The sequence below is a fragment of the Pipistrellus hanaki genome, assembly GCF_964339955.1.
Source record: "Pipistrellus hanaki genome assembly, chromosome: 3".
Taxonomy (NCBI): domain Eukaryota; kingdom Metazoa; phylum Chordata; class Mammalia; order Chiroptera; family Vespertilionidae; genus Pipistrellus; species Pipistrellus hanaki.
In genome coordinates, this window is record NC_140505.1 from 160,616,080 (window position 1) to 160,630,847 (window position 14,768).

Sequence of the window (14,768 nt, forward strand, 5' to 3'; positions counted from 1 at the left end):
ATTTGTTGATGTTGGCCATTCTGACAGGTGTGAGATGGTACCGCATTGTTGTTTTGATTTGCATCTCTCGGATAATTAGTGACTTTGAGCATGTTTTCATGTGCTTTTTGGCCTTCCTTCTGTCTTCTTTTGAAAATATTCTATTTAGGTCCATTGCCCATTTTTTAATTGGATCATTCATCTTCCTTTTATTTAGTTGTATAAGCTGTTTGTAGATGTTGGAGATTAAACCTTTATCAGTGGTAACATTTGCAAATATGTTCTCCCACACAGTGGGCTTTCTTGTTGTTTTGTTGATGGTTTCTTTTGCTGTAAAAATGCTTTTTATTTTGATGTAGTCCCATTTGTTTATTTTCTCTTTAGCTTCCATTGCACTAGGGGTAGTATCAGTGAAGAAGTTTTTTTGGCATACATCTGAGATTTTGTTGCCTGTGGATGCTTCAAGTATTTTTATGGTTTCCCGTCTGATGTTTAAGTCCTGTATCCATTTTGAGTTTATTTTTGTGTATGGTGTAAGTTGGTGATCTAGTTTCATTCTTTTGCATGTATCTGTCCAATTTTCCCAACACCATTTATTGAAGAGACTGTCTTGACTCCATTGTATATTAGTGCCTCCTTTGTCAAATATTAATTGAGCATAGTGATTTGGGTTGATATCTGGGTTCTCGATTCGATTCCATTGATCTATATGTCTGTTTTTGTGCCAGTACCAGGCTGTTTTGAGAACAGTGGCTTTGTAATACAGTTTGAAGTCTGGTATTGAGATACCTCCTACTTTACTCTTCTTTCTCAGGATTGCTGTGGCTATTCGGGGTCTTTTATTGTTCCAAATGAACTTTTGGAGAGTTCTTTCTAGGTCAGTGAAATATGCCGTTGGTATTTTAATGGGGAGTGCATTGAACTTATAGATTGCTTTAGGAAGTATGGACATTTTGATGATGTTGATTCTACCAATCCATGAACATGGTATGTTCTTCCATCTGTTTACATCTTCCTCTATTTCTTTTTTCAGTGTCGTGTAGTTTTCCGCATATAGGTCCTTTACTTCCTTAGTTAAGTTTATTCCTAGGTATCTTAATTTTTTTGGTGCGATCGTAAATGGAATTGCTTTTTTAGTCTCTGTTTCTATAAACTCACTGTTGGTGTATAGAAATGCCATAGATTTCTTGGTGTTAATTTTGTATCCTGCTACATTGCCAAATTCATTTATTAAGCCAATTAGTTTTTTAATGGAGTCTTTTGGGTTTTTTATATACAATATCATGTCGTCTGCAAATAAGGATAACTTTACTTCTTCTTTTCCAATTTGGATGCCTTTTATTTCCTCCTCTTGTCTAATTGCAATGGCTAGTACTTCCAGTACTATGTCAAAGAGGAGTGGCAATAGTGGGCATCCCTGTCTTGTTCCTGTTCTTAGAGGGAATGGTTTTAGTTTTTGCCCATTGAGTATGATGTTGGCTGTGGGTTTATCATAAATAGCTTTTATTATGTTGAGGTATGATCCTTGTACTCCCACCTTGTTAAGAGTTTTTATCAGGAAAGGGTGTTGGATTTTATCAAATGCTTTTTCTGCATCAATTGATATGACTATATGATTTTTATCTTTCAACTTGTTTATGTGATGTATCACGTTTATTGATTTGCGGATATTGTACCAACCTTGCATTCCTGGAATAAATCCTACTTGGTCATGGTGTATGATCTTTGTGATGCTCTGCTGGAGCCGATTTGCTAGAATTTTGTTGAGGATTTTGGCATCTATGTTCATGAGGGATATTGGCCTGTAATTCTCTTTCATTGAGTTGTCTTTATCGGGTTTTGGTATTAGGGTGATGCTGGCTTAATAGAAGGAGTTTGGAAGTGTTCCTTCCTCTTGAATTTTTTGGAATAGTCTGAGGAGGATAGGTTTTAGTTCTTCCTTGAATGTTTGGTAAAACTCTCCTGTGAAGCCATCTGGCCCTGGGCTTTTGTTTGCTGGAAGCTTTTTGATGACTGTTTCAATTTCTTCCCAAGTCACTGGTCTATTGAGATTTTTAGATTCTTCCTGATTGAGTTTTGGAAGTTTGTATTTTTCTAGGAATATGTCCATTTCCTCCAGGTTGTTCAGTTTGTTGGAATAGAGTTGTTCGTAGTATTTTGTAACAATCCGTTGTATTTCGGTGGGGTCTGTTGTTATTTCACCTCTTTCATTTCTGATTTTGTTTATTTGGGTCCTCTCTCTTTGTTTCTTGGTTAGCCTGGCTAGAGGTCCATCTATCTTGTTTATTCTTTCAAAGAACCAGCTCTTGGTTTTGTTGATCTTATGTATTGTTTTTTTGGTCTCTATGTCATTTATCTCTGCTCTGATTTTTGTTATTTCCTTCCTTCTGCTTACACTGGGTTTTTCTTGTTGCTCCTTTTCTAACTCTTTGAGTTGTAGAGTTAGATCATCTGTTACTATTTTTTCTAGTTTTTTGCAATAGGCTTGTAAGGATATGAACTTCCCTCTCAAAACTGCTTTTGCTGTGTCCCAAAGATTTTGGATTGTTGTGCTTTCATTGTCATTTGTTTCCAGGATGTTTTTAATTTCTTCCTTGATTTCTCTGGTAACCCAGTCCTTGTTTAATAGCAAGCTGTTTAGTCTCCATGTGTTTGATTTCTTTGGATTATTTTTATTGTAGTTAATTTCCAGTTTTATGCCATTATGGTCTGAGAAGATACTTGATATGATTTCTATCTTCTTGAATTTGAAGAGACTTTGCCTATGTCCCAAAATGTGGTCTATCTTTGAGAATGTCCCATGTGCACTTGAGAAGAATGTATATTCTGTGGCTTTGGGGTGGAGTGTCCTGAAGATGTCAATTAATTCGAACTGGTCTAGTGAGTCATTTAGGATTGATATTTCTTTGCTGATTTTTTGTTTAGATGATTTGTCGAAGGGTGACAGTGGGGTATTAAAATCTCCTACTATGATTGTATTGCTATTAATCTCTCCCTTAATGTCCTCCAGCAGTTTTTTAATGTATTTGGTTGCTCCTGTATTGGGTGCATATATATTTACCAGGGTTATTTCTTCTTGTTGGATTGTTCCCTTTAGTATTATGAAGTGGCCTTCATTATCTCTTGTTATGTCCTTCACTCTGAGATCTAATTTGTCAGATATAAGTATTGCTACCCCAGCTTTTTTTTCATTTCCATTTGCCTGGAAAACTTTTTTCCATCCCTTCACCCTCAGTCTGTGTGCATCTCTTTTTCTGAGGTGGGTTTCTTGTAGACAACAGATGTATGGGTCTTGTTTTCTTATCCAATCTGTTACCCTATGTCTTTTGATTGGAGCATTTAATCCATTTACATTTAAGGTTATTATTGATAGGTACTCATTTGACGCCATTTTTATTCTATACCGTGTTCCTTCTTCACTTCTTATTTCTTTATTTTTACAGTAGACCCTTTAGCATTTCTTGCATTGCTGGTTTGGTGGAGATAAATTCCTTCAGTCTTTTTTTGTCTGTGAAGCTCCTGATTTCCCCTTCAATTTTGATTGATAGCCTTGCTGGGTACAGTATTCTTGGATTCAGACCCTTCCTTTGCATGACTTTGTATATTTCATCCCATTCCCTTCTGGCCTGATAAGTTTCTGTTGAGAAATCAGTTGCTAGTCTGATGGGGGTTCCTTTGTATGTAACTTTCTGTCTCTCTCTGGCTGCTTTTAAGATTCTTACTTTGTCATTGTTGTTTGCCAATTTAATTATAATGTGCCTTGGAGTCTGTCTTCTGGGATTCATTTTGCTTGGGACTCTGCGGGCATCTTGGATTTGTGTGGGTTTTTTCTTTTCTATTTCAGGAAAGTTTTCTGTCATTATTTCTTGAAATACTTTTTCCATGTCTACCTCAGTTTCCTTTCCTTCTGGAACCCCTATTATTCGAATATTATTTTGTTTTGTTTTGTCCCAAAGCTCCCATAGGCTCTCCTCCTGCTTTTTAATCTTTTTTTCTAGAAGTTGCTCTACTTGGGTATTTTTTTCCATCTTATCTTCTAGCTCACTGATGCGGTCCTCTGCTTCATCTAGTCTACTCTTGATGCTTTCTATTGAGTTCTTCATGGTAGCTATGTCACTTTTCATTTCTTCTTGGTTCTTCTTCAGTTCCTCATGGCTCTTCTTCATTTCCTCATGGTTCTTTCTCATTTCTTCTTGGCTTTTGTCAAATTTCTCTTCCATTCTTTTTAGCCATGCTATGATCATTACTCTGAATTCTTGCTTTGGCAGGCTGCTTACCTCTGGCTCGTTTACTTCCTTTTCTGGTGATGCCTGCTTTTCTTTCAAGTGCAGACTATGTTTTTGTCTCCCCATGGCCTCTCTTTTCAGGATGTCTGGTTATGTGGTATTCCTTCTCCTGCGTTGATTTTGAGGTACAAAATACAACACTACCAGGTACAACACAAGAGGCACTTAACAGGAATGTATTTACAATATTAATAACCTCTAATAAAGGTGACCACTAGAGAAAGGCAACTTAGGGGATAGGAGAGAAGGAATAAAGGTAAAAAAAAAATTAAGTAAATTAAAAAAAAAGAGGGATAAAGAGATAGAAAAAGAAGAAGAAAAAAAAGTAATGACAAAATGAAGTTGGAAAACAGGGAAAAAAAGAAGAGGGAGAGAGAGAGAGAGAAAGAGAGAGAAGAAGCAAACTAAAAGAGAAATGGGAAACAAACTATATATATGTGGAGAAAATTGCCATAGAAAAACCTCTGGACCGAGCGAATGCCAGTAACAATACTTGGAGATTAATACAAACTACAATATCCACTATTATTAAGTAAGGCTATGATATACAGAAGTAAAAGAAACAAACAAAAACAGAGGATTTAAAAAAAAATACAAAGCAACAATAACAATACAGGAATAAGCATAACAATTTCACTAAAAGGCATAAAAATTCACAATAATCAACCTTCACACATACAATGTGAAAAGGATAGAGGGGAGAATGGATTTTTTTTTTTTTTTAACTAGTTAATATAGTGCAGAGATTGGTATTTATACACTTGGATCAGGGGTTGGAACTTAGGTCTATAAGTATAGTGAGAGCTTTAGCAGGGGGTATACAGAGAGAATAGAGGAAAAACTAAAGCCGGAAAGGGATAGGATAAACTGTAGACTAAAGGGTAAAGTTTAGTAAGAGAGTGATAGTGTAAAGGTTGAGTTGAGATAGGGTTGAATGATGCTATAGTAGAGATTAAAATAGAATGAAGGTTACTCCCAATGTAAAATAAAGAAAAAATAAAATGGTACTAGAGAGAGAAAAAAAAAGAAAAGAAAAAAAAAATTAATAAAAATTTTTTTAAAAAATTGCAAAATAGCAGTAGTAATAGTGATGATAGAGATTGAAAAATGTAATAATTGAAAAGGTAAAATAAAGTAAGGAAAAAAGAAAAAAAATTGTTTCTTAAGTAAAAGATATGAAAAATGAAAATTAAATAAAAGATGTAAAAAATGAAAATAAAATAAAGTATAGCAAAATTAGCATAAAAATGACCAGTACTGGTCACTCACTTCCTCAGTTAATGTGTTTGGCACTTCTGATTCTCGGACCAGACAGTCTTGCAGTTCCCAGCTTTCCACTGCACCTCAGTTTTGTAAGGTAATCCTTAATTTTTAGTAGACTATATCTTAGATATTTGTGTCCATTTATTTTTGATTAATTAAAAGACAAAAGAAAAGAAAGGAAAAAAAAAAAGAGAAAAAAAAAAAAAAAAAAAAAAAGGGCAGTTTGTAATTCAGCTCTTAGGTGTCAGTGTTTCCGGTTTGACCTCAGTCTTTTTGGTTGCTCTGGCCTTCTTTCTCTATGGCTCTAGCTGGCAGGGTGCCAGCTGGCTCCCAGACTATCTCTTCTGGCTCCGATCCCTTGTTTCCAGGGAGGCACTTTCTCCCTGCAAATTCCCCGGATATGCCCAACTAGGCTGTTCTTCCCTAGTATTCTGAAGCTAGGGGGTGAAGGGGATCAGGCGCCGAGGTGTCCAGATGTTCCGCCCTTGGCGGGACAGCCGCGATTCTTAACACTCTCTCCCGTGTCCCCTGGCTTTTTTTTAAAATAAAAAAAATTCCCGCTTCTGGGGAAGCTTATGCCAAACCCAGCACTAGATGTCGCTGCAGCCTTCTTAGGGCTCAGCTTTGCGGGCGCTCCATGGAGGCGGGGCCGGAACTCCCCGGCTACCGTGGCTGCCGGCGCCGCGGGACAGCGATCTCTCAGGCTTTCCCCGCAAATTCTGACCTTTCCGTGGGTGACCGAAGAACTCCTTTGAATCCACGCGCCAGCGCCAACTCGGGCGTCTCAGCTACTGGATGGACCTCTCCGCAGTGGGCTTTCCAGGCCTCAGAGAAGCCACTCCTTTCTCACAGCGCCGCCGCTGTGGCAGTGTTGGCCACCCGGCTGGAAATCCTGTCCAGCGGATTGCTGCCTAGCTTCCTTGAAACCTCTGCTGCCCCTCAGCTGCCAATCAACCCTCCCTGAGCAACTCAGATGTTACTTTTATCCGTTCTGGGACCAGAGTCAGAACAAGTCCGACTGTTTGGTCGCCATCTTCAAGCTCCGCCCCAAACACTTCTCTTAAACAAACATGATTTTAAGAGAAATCTGTGTGTGTGTGTGTGTGTGTGTGTGTGTGTGTTTAATTCTTCCTTTTCCAGGAAATCAGTTATACTTTCTTGTTGACATAATTTCTGCCAAGTCTCTTAAAAGTATCATGTATCTTGGATATACTGTATATGCTCTATAGAACAGACAGGGAAAGGGGGTACTTCCATAGTGTTGTTTGAATGGGAAACGGAAAACCAGGCTTAAACAGAGTTGGATTAATGATTCAATTAGCCTCAAAGCCTATAAAATTTGCTTTTTCTTTTGTCATGCCTTAAAGAAAGTCTCTTTTCTTTATTCTTTTCCCAGTGTGCAAATTGCTTTTGAAATGTGAAGACAATATTTGTTTAGTAAAAGTGTGGGTAAGAATTAATTTAATAAAACCCTACAGAGCACATTTATAAAGGACCCACATGTATATATAAACAATTCTTTGAAAGACAGAGGGCATAAACCAATCAGCTTTGTGCTTGTCCTGAATCATCACTATCTTTTGCCTTAAATCCCTAAGATTAGAAAGAGAACAGTGGGAAACAAGCTCAGTCTCTGGATGTTAGTTCTAGAGGTCTATTTATTTGTACCTGGCTTGGTATATTATCTTGTTTTACACTTCTGTAACATGTGGAGACATAAAGCAACTCCCTTTGAAGTCCTATAGCTATGGACATCTGTGTGATTCCAAGGTATAGGGAAAATGTATGTGTATCCTATCTAATAAGAGGGAATATGCTAATTGACTGCCACACTCTCAAAGATGGCAGCACCCACAGCAAATGAGGGAATATGCTAATTGACTGCCACACCCTCAAAGATGGCTATGCCTAGTCCCCTCAGCCCTTCGGGGTGGCAGGCCCAGTGGCTCCGCACACCTGCCTCTGGAGTATCCCAGTCCCTTCAGACCCCCAGCCGCACAGGGCCAGCCGAGGAGCAGGCAAGCCTCAGATGGCAGCTGTCCAGCTGCCCAGCGCTGCCTGAGGGTCAGGTAACCAGGGCCGGCCGAGGCTTATGCTGCTGGCAGTGGCAGCAGCAGAGGTATGATGGGGCATCGCCTTCCCCTGATTGGTGGGTCAATTCCTGCCCCTGAGGGCTCCTGGACTGTGAGAGGGGACAGCCCAGGCAGAGGGATCACCCCTCCAGTGTATGAATTTTCATGTACTGGACCTCTAGTTGTCGTATAAATGATAATGGTAACATTAAATTTTAATATAATTGGGTATTTTACTTTTAAAGTAGATTTAGCTATGATGTTTAAATTAAGAGAAGAAGGCTTCTACCATGCTAATAATTTCCTAACTTAATAGTTTTACAGGTTGAGTTATTTATAAATTATATTTTACGTATCATTAAGATAAAATTTATCTTTATATAATTAAAGGTATTGTATAAAGTTTCATTTGTCTTCCCAGTTTCAGTCTCTTTCTTTCCCTGTGTGTGCATTTGCATGTGTGTGCATAACATTAGACTTTTAAATTATAAATTAGATTTGAAAATTCATGGCAAGCTAAGTTAGAAGTATGCTGGGCAATTATCCAATGGATTTAGTCAAAGGAAATAGCTAAGACTGATAATTAGCAGATAGCTTATTCATTGCCTAAATGCAACTGATAATTGACCATAACTTTATTTTCCTTTGTTTATATAACGTAGATTTAATTCAAGTGTACCAAAATATGTTGCTGATGGAGAGAGTTTTAAACATTCTAACACATGAACTTGCTTTTACTCTTCCTATTCTATGTAAAAAGCAATGATGAATAAGACAATTAGATACTTCAATTTATCATCTTATGGTCCAGACAAATTATTACTGGCTCATGGGTTCTCATTTGTATTCTCTACTTAAACTCTTCCCTGAAGCCTGAATTCTTCAGGTTTACTACTGAAAAGAATAAAGTGGGAATATTTGCAATTCATGATAACATAGTGATGTGGTGGCCTAGAACCTTATGCCTCCGTAGCCAAGGGAAAGTAGGCAAAAACAATAATGATAAAGCAAAGCCAAGGATTTACCAGAAGAAACCAATCACAGAACAAGATTAGGGTATACATTTTGAAAATCTTATTTTACTTTTTTAAAATAGATTTTTATTTTGATTTCGGAGAGGAAAGGAGAGGGAGACAGAGGTAGAAACATCAATGATGAGAGAGAATCTGTGATTGGCTGCCTCCTGCATGCCCACCACTTTGGATTGAGCTGGCAACTCGGGCATGTGCCCTGACTAGGAATCAAACCGTGACCTCCTGGTTCATAGGTCAATGCTCAACCACTGAGACATACCAGCCGGGCAAAAATTTTATTTTATTTTTTTTATAATGGAAGTCAAAGAAGCTGAGGTTATGAGGCTGCTTCCCCAGCACTTCATTGAAAAACAAAAAGGAAACTGATAAGATCCTGATAAGATATCTTTCAATTTGGAGAGAAGCTGTCTATGGGGTTGAGAAAACACTTCGAGGAAAGAATCCATGAATCAGTCTAGTAAAATCTCTCAATAGTAGAAAGTCCTGGTTCAGAAGCTCTTAGTATAGGCTCAGTGGCACTGAGCTGAGATGGAGGAAATTAGTCACAGCCCAGAAGATTCTCTGAACTAAATTAAGGGGATCTTTAAAGAGCAGAATCTAGTTTTATTCAGCCCCACTTGGGTTTTCCCCGCTTCCTTTCTCTACACCCATAGACTATAACCAATGTATACACTATCTGGTACTTCAAGTGTAGACTGTAAGAGGACAAGAGAAAATAGTCTAGGATAACAGGGAAGGATATTTATGTTATCTCTCCCCAAAATTTTCAAAACCAATCATTTAAGAAAATGTCTCTTGAGTATAGAAACCTTTGGGATTGGTTTACAAGTCTGTTTCACATGAACAAACAGCCAAAGGAAGAATTTTTACATAAGTCCTCCAAGTGTGTCAATGCAACGTAGTTATATTTTTCTAACCCCAAAAGCATTAACACTCTTTCCCACAGTCATTTTGACTTTTCTGAGGTTTCCTTTTAATCATATTGTCATTAACATCTGTTTTAAGCAACATGACATTCTCACGGTAGCAAAACTATGATGAGTTTTCCATATGGAGAACGTAATGGAAACACGTGAATTGAGAAAAACAACTTTAAAAACTTCGGATTGGGGGGAAAACTTGATCAATTAATATAAACCTTATTCTGTGGGAGGAAAGTGATAAGGAGTCACTACTCCCAGCACATTGTTCTTTGCTAAATGCTGCAGAGCAGAATCCACCATTGGCAGAATTTCAGTTATTCTCAACTAACTCTTCTGTCTTGTTGCCCCTTCTGGGGACTTTCCTAAAATGCAAAGAGCTTTTCATACTTAGTCCTTATTGTCATTAGTGGGTCTTTATTGCACAGCTATGTTGTAAGACAAGCACGTTTTTCTTAAGCTTCCAAATGACAGGTGACTGAGGAACCTAAAAAGACTTGAGGTCGGAATGAAGAGGATTCAGTGTATGTGGATTTCAGCAGTAATCACTGGCTTCATGATGGCAATAAAAATCGCATCTTATCTCGATGTGATAAGAGACAGTATAGCAGAGGCTAGAGACTATAGTAATATTCTGTAAGTTATAATTATGTAATTAATATGTAGGCAATATATTCTTTGAAAATGTAAGATTACTCCAAGGATAGGGATTAAGAAGAAGAAGAAGAATGAGAAGGATTGGAGTAGTAAGAGAGAAAATCTTGAGCAACTGAGTTTAAATACCGAATTTATCACTTTAAAATCAGAAATGATGGCATTACTTTAAATTGGAAATTCTATTTTTCCGTGTCAGCCACAAAAATTGAGAGTTCATCATATACGTCAAGTAGCCAAACAGAATAAAAAATAGTACCGAACACTAACAAAAAGCAGAATTGACTTTTAGAACATTGAGCCAATCAAGAGAATTTTTAAAACCCTGAGAATAAATGCAAGCACAATAATTAGGAGAGAAAAAAACATTATTTTATTTCAGATGATCAGATGACTAACTTTAAATGTCAAAGGATTCAATATCAGAACTACTAAAACAAACAAAAGAGCTCAGTAAGTTCTCTAGTTATAATACAAATAAACAAATCCATTAATTTCCCAAATTAAAAAATCAGAAGTTATAAAATACAACTTTAAGATTTTCTATTCATGTCAGTCTATCACTGATATATTGCATTTTGTTGTTAATAACAGTTTGGTAAGATGTCTAGTTTTTTAAATAATAAATAACTTCCCTACATAAAAAATTCCAAATTATGAAATGAATCCTTAAAATATCCCCTTTACAGTAGGGTATCATTTATGAAATGGATATTGCTGTTAGTGACAGAGACTGAAAATAAAAGCTGCATAGATAAGAGAGATATCTTTATCTTTTACTAAAAATAAGTCTAGAGATAGACAGTCTGGTGGTGATATGATTGTGCAATTATCAGGCATCTTATCTCTTCCTGCTTTGCTATCCTTAGAGAAAGGGTTTCTATCATCCAGTTTCCTCCATATCCACAATCAGAAGGCAAGAAGGTGAATGTTGAATGATGCATATACCCTAGATTAGGGGTGTCGAACTCAATCAGAGAAGGGGCCAAAATCTAAAATCCAGCCTAAATCGCGGGCCGAATGGTTTACTGAACAGTCATAAACTGACAATGTCATAAACTGACAGCGGAGTGCAGTGATGACAGTGCGGTGCGGGCCACATTGCAAGGCCTGGCGGGCTGGATTTGGCCCGCGGGCCTTGTGTTTGACACATGTGCCCTAGATATATACTACCCACTTTAATAAACCTTTCTCCGAATGTCATCTAAGAACTTTCACTTATGTCCCATTGGCTAGAAATTATCCATAGGCCATGCCTACCTGCAAGTGGGACAGGGAAATGTAGTTTTTTATTTTATTTTATTTTATTTTTTCCAGTTTGGTTCAGTGGTTAAGTGTTGTCTTTTTTTTTTTTTTTTTTTTTTTTTTTAAATATATTTTATTGATTTTTTTTTTTGCCCCCCTCCCTCCCTCCCACACATCCCCTCCCTCCCGAGAGTTTTATGTCCATTGGTTGTACTTATATGCATGTATAAAAGTCCTTCGGTTGATCTATTATCTCCCCCAGATCTTCCTCCCCTCCCCGCTGTAATTTGACAGTCTGCTTGTTGATATACTGTCTCTATATCTATCTTTTGGTTCATCAGTTTATAATGTTCTTTATTATCCACAAATGAGTGAGGTCATGTGGTGTTTCTCTTTCATTGACTGGCTTATTTCACTCAGCATGATGTTCTCCAATTCCATCCAGGTTGCTGCAAATGATGAGAATTCCTCCTTTTTTATGGCAGCATAGTATTCCATTGTGTAGATGTACCATGGTTTTTGGATCCAATCATCTGCTGACGGGCACCTAGGCTGTTTCCAAATTCTGGCTACTGTAGATTGTGCTGCTATGAACATAGGGGTGCCTATATCCTTTCTGATTGGTGTTTCTAGTTTCTTGGGATATATTCCTAGGGGTGGGATTACTGGGTCAAATGGGAGTTCCATTTTCAGTTTTTTGAGGAAACTCCACACTGTTCTCCACAGTGGTTGCACCAGTCTGCATTCCCACCAGCAGTGCATGAGGGTTCCTTTTTCTCCTCACCCTCGCCAACACTTGTCGTTTGTTGATTTGTTGATGTTGGCCATTCTGACAGGTGTGAGATGGTACCGCATTGTTGTTTTGATTTGCATCTCTCGGACAATTAGTGACTTTGAGCATGTTTTCATGTGCCTTTTGGCCTTCCTTCTGTCTTCTTTGAAAATGTTCTATTTAGGTCCATTGCCCATTTTTTAATTGGATTATTCATCTTCCTTTTATTTAGTTGTATAAGCTGTTTGTAGATGTTGGAGATTAAACCTTTATCAGTGGTATCATTTGCAAATATGTTCTCCCACACAGTGGGCTTTCTTGTTGTTTTGTTGATGGTTTCTTTTGCTGTAAAAAAGCTTTTTATTTTGATGTAGTCCCATTTGTTTATTTTCTCTTTAGCTTCCATTGCCCTAGGGGTAGTATCAGTGAAGAAGTTCTTTTGGCATACGTCTGAGATTTTGCTGCCTGTGGATGCTTCTAGTATTTTTATGGTATCCCGTCTGATGTTTAAGTCCTGTATCCATTTTGAGTTTATTTTTGTGAATGGTGTAAGTTGGTGATCTAGTTTCATTCTTTTGCATGTGTCTGTCCAATTGGGAAATGTAGTTTTTTAACTGAAAATTTTGTCACCTTGAATCAAACCAATATTGTTCCATTAAATAGATATAGGGGAGAATGAATATTAGTATTGGCAGCTAACAATTTCTGCCATAACATGTTAAACTGCATAGTACTTAGAATTATTATGGGTCTTTTCTTGGGCATATAAAATAAAATTTGAATAAATTAAATTAAAATGAAGCTGAAAAATACCTTTGATTATAGTTAGAATAGCAATGATGACATGGCCGTGGGCAGGGGAATCCTGAGGACGGAACAGATTATTATCAAGGTTCTAGATTTTGTTTTGGGTGAAAGGTTTACAAGTGTTTATTTCATTACTAAAAATTGCCCTCTAACTAAATAACTTGAAGAAGATTCATGAGTAAACAATGAATGTGCCCTAGCCAAGATTTATCATTTCTGTTTCAAAAATTAAAGTACGATTTTGAATCTTATTTTTTAATTAAAAAAATGAAATTATTTAAAAATGCATATGGAAGAATAAATGGATGGAAAAGCCAAGGAAAAAAATGAAAAAGGGGTAATAAAGAAAGAAAATGTGCACCGACTGCCAGATTTTTTAAAACTCCTTACACATCATTTCAATGAAGCACTTTGCTCTTGGAAGGAGGAACCAGATCTCAGTCATAAACCTATGTGCTCAGAGGTTCATGGGTGATGCTCTTTGCATATTTTATGGGGAGTAATGAAAAGGGATTAATTGTTTACTCTTCTTCACTAAAGAGAAGTGATTACTGCTGTGCTTATTCTAATTCCATCCACCCATGACTCATTTAGGGATTTCAAGGTGCCCTTTTTATGCTGTGTCATTATCACCTTCTGCTGCCCAGATTACTGGTTGCTCAGCCCTGTTTCTATTCTCTCTCTACTTTGATCTTATTCAGCATCTCAATGATGTTGAGTAGAACTTTGTAACTTCTAGGAAATTTAAAAAGACAACTTGGAGTATACCCTTTGTTTCTGCTGCTTGAAATGCAAAGGTAATATATTTGTGGATAGAGTAGATGGGAGAGCTTTGTGCATCTTTGTGGCCCCTATGACTTCATGGAGCCATCAACTTAGATCCACATAAGTTAGTTTTTATTGATTTCAGAGAGGAAGGAAGAGGGAGAGAGAGATAGAAACATCAATGACGAGAGGGATTCATTGATTGGCTGCCTCCTGCACGCCTCCTACTGGGGAATCCAGCCCGCAACCTGGGCATGTGCCCTGGCCAGGAATCGAACCTGTGACCTCCTGGTTCATAATCAATGCTCAATCACTGAGCCACGCTGGCCAAGCCACAGAAATACTTTTAATATGTAAATGCTAAGAGATAATAATGAAGGCTGATAAGAAAATGATTCATTCATTTGAAATATGGTGTTAGAGGAGAGCTCTATGAGTACCCAAAGTTACTGGAAAGACATACAAGTAGATCCCAGATAAAATTAAGCCCCAAAACATATTACTGGAGGCAAAAAGGACAAAACTGAAGCTATCCAACTTCAGGCATATCAAGAAAAGTTACAATTCATTGGAAAAGACAATAATGCTGGGAAAAATAGAAGGTGTCAGGAAAAGAGGAAGACTGAATATAAGATAGATTGATTTCATAAAAGGAGTCGTAGGCATGAGCTGAGCAGGGCTGTTGAGAATGAACGTCACTCATTCATAGGGTCGCCAAGTGTCAGAGCCCACTCAATGGCACACACAATTCTTTCTGCAGTTACCTTTCCTATTAAATTGTCCAGCTGCTTACATACATATTGTCTCTTCAGTCAACGCTAGGGGGAGCAACAGTGCAGAACAAAAGCTGTGAAAATTTGAGCTTCAGATTCATTCTAGGAATATTAAAAATTGCAAAATTTCAGAAGTGAATGGCTAAGTGGTAGGAGGTCTAACAGTCTGTGATGGTGGGAAACTTCTACAACCAGACA